Source organism: Tupaia chinensis, unplaced genomic scaffold (assembly GCF_000334495.1).
Source record: "Tupaia chinensis unplaced genomic scaffold, TupChi_1.0 Scaffold000674_2, whole genome shotgun sequence".
Classification (NCBI taxonomy): Eukaryota; Metazoa; Chordata; class Mammalia; order Scandentia; family Tupaiidae; genus Tupaia; species Tupaia belangeri.
This window is the reverse complement of record NW_006160198.1, coordinates 2976224-2978954: the sequence shown is the minus strand read 5'-3', so window position 1 is coordinate 2978954 and position 2731 is coordinate 2976224. Positions and strand designations below refer to the sequence as shown.

The 2731-nt window shown below is 39.0% G+C and overlaps 1 pseudogene; it reads right to left on the bottom strand.

Annotated features, from left to right (window-relative positions):
- Positions 1–1599, bottom strand: part of LOC102491387 (cell division cycle-associated protein 2-like) — a 4458-nt pseudogene extending 2859 nt beyond the window's left edge.
- Between the last annotated feature and the right edge of the window lie 1132 nt (positions 1600–2731).

Here is a 2731-nt window from a genome sequence, read left to right as displayed (position 1 = left end):
AACTTTTTAATTTCTTGATCTTCTGCCTTTTTTTTTTTTTTTTGCAAGAGTTTGCAACATTTGTGATTAAGCTTGGCTGAGTCCCATCTTCACAGAGGTTGTTGCAATGTTCCTGTAAGCTCTCTACAAACAGCTTAGCAGAGGGTTTCTTAAATACAGAATGAAATATGAAGGACTCTGAGAATGGAATGTCCTTCCTATACGTTGGAGTAGCTGCTGCTCTGACCTCAGAGGCTGTATCTGACCTCACTTCTGCTATAAATGTGTCAAGTGGAACAGCATCATTTGATTCTATGCCCTCTAAACAGCCAGCACCTCTGAGCCCATTTGAAGCCTCTATGAGCTCTGAAATGGGGATAGATGCTTCAACTAAACATCCAGATTCTGTTAAATCAACTTCTGATGATTTCTCAGAAAGACCTGCCGAATTTTCAACATTTCCAACCTTGTATGCTCTCTGTGTGTCAATATTGAGTATCTGGGAATTGACCGCTTCTCCTTCAGCACTGGTCAGATTTGCATCAGAGTTGGTGGTCTGTGAGGGTATTCTCTGATGTTTGGATGATCTATATTTTCAGAGTGTTGTGTGACTCACCCGTGAGCTACAGAAAACCCACGTATCTCTTTTGACTAAATCTTTCTATGTTTTGACTTGTGCCTCTCCTCAAGTAAATTCCTGTTTATCAGTAAGAGCAAGTATTTTCAAGAAAGGATAAACCCAAATCCGAGCTGGTCCTGTCTTGTTTGCTTGAGTTTGTTAAAAAAACAAAGTCTGGACTCTTTTTTTTTCTTTATATCATAAATAGTTGTGGCTTTCTTATTTCCATCAGTTTTCTTATTTTTGCCTGTAGGTCCTCATGACCTACATTATTCTTCCTCTCCTTCCTCCCTCCTCCCCATTTTCCCAGCACCATTCTGTTTCTCATAACAGCCTACCATTTGTTTTGTGGGCTATCCCTCTGGGAGAATAGGCTAGGAAAAGGAACAAGTAAGATACATTACTGTGAAATTATTCTTAGAACTGAGCAATGACCTCTAAGGATCCACAAATGTTAATTTGAGAAATGTCCCTTTAAACTTTTTTTTTTTGTCTACCTGCATATTAAACATGTCTGTTTGCCAAGACCCGCTCAGGTGAACATGTTTCTCTAAGTGTGTGTGTGGGGGGGGGTTGTGGATTAGAAATAAACATAAAAACAATCACACAAAGACATAAAGAAAAGTGAGGAGGATAGGGTAGGTCCAACTTTTCTGATGGAGAAAATCACAACCTTGAACCAACATCCAGTGTATTATTTTGTAGGGCAGAAAATAGGGGAAGAGGAAATGGAGTGCAAAGCTAGTTGTTTTTAGATATTAATCAGCTGATGATGTCAAAACGACCAGTGCCATTTGGTTTCTTTTGATTCTTTTAGGAAAAATCTGAACAACACATGTGGCTTCCTTAGACAGATACTGCTTTGTAGTTATCAACATTTAGCATATTCGTATTTTAATGTTTCATAGCTATGCAAATGAAACTCATGAACAGTGGTTCTGCACATGTCTGAATGAAGGTCACCGTGTTTGTTCAGAATGGCCGCTCTCCACATCTGCCATTTTTGCCCAAACTTTTCCAAGTATGAACACTTAGAGGGTATAATAATATCTTTTGTAACACTCAGACCTGGATTTTGTGGCCCACATTCCTTACTGGGGTACCTAGGAGACTTGAAGGCTCCCTTCTGAGGCTCACATTCACCTCTGTCTCTGGGAATCATCTTTTTTTTTTTTCCTTAATTCAAATGTAAAAGTTCAATACAAGCCATTTACAGGGTTTGGGATATGTTCTTAATTTTAAAAACAAGAATGGGGAAATGGCAACAAAATGATCTTTCTACTTTTTGAAAACTTTCAAAGAAGGGATAGATCATAACAGGGCCATAAGAGATCCATTTAACCAAACCGAATTTTCCTTACCAATAGTCTTAACACCCATTCCATAATCTTAATACATATTCCTGAATGAAGAAACACAGTTCAGCCTTTCTTACATAACCATTTAAAGAAACTCACCATCTTGCTTCCTATAATATCAAACAAATCATGAAACTACTTCAATATGCATTTCTTCTGTTTAAAACAAGGGGTCCAGTTATTTGTAGAAAACCAATACTTAGTCTCCAGATACATTTTCCAGAAATGGCATATCCCACTCAAAAGCCTAGACTGTCATGTTTTCAAAGTGGAATACCTAGCCTAATACTCATAGAAGCAAGAGTGGCAAAGTTGAAGATCAATATTATAACTATTTTTTTCTATTTATTTATATTTGGGAATCCTTTGGGGCACCTCACTTGCCCTGTGGCATCTAGTCAGTGCTACTTGAGGCAGCTACTTCCACAGCAGCTTTCCCAGCACCATGCCCAGGCTGAGTGCTGCTCCACTCAGTATGTCTTGTGCTGAGTCCCTGCAACCAGGCCTCTGCTAAGGTTCCAGCTGCTTGTTGTGTTCTCTGCTGCTGCAGTCTCTATTCTGGTTTAAGAAGCCATCACCACATTTACCCGTAACGAGCATTCTCTTCCTACAATGTGACCTTCGTTTTGCATTATCTGATTCATGGTATTAGACATATTTCTATGTTACTGTTTTTTTATAAACTTTATGGTTCATCCTGGAAACTTGTCTCCACCCTTCTCCAGCTCTCCAACTTTGAATGCCTTAGGTGCTCTGTTCTTTTTCCAAGAGGGTG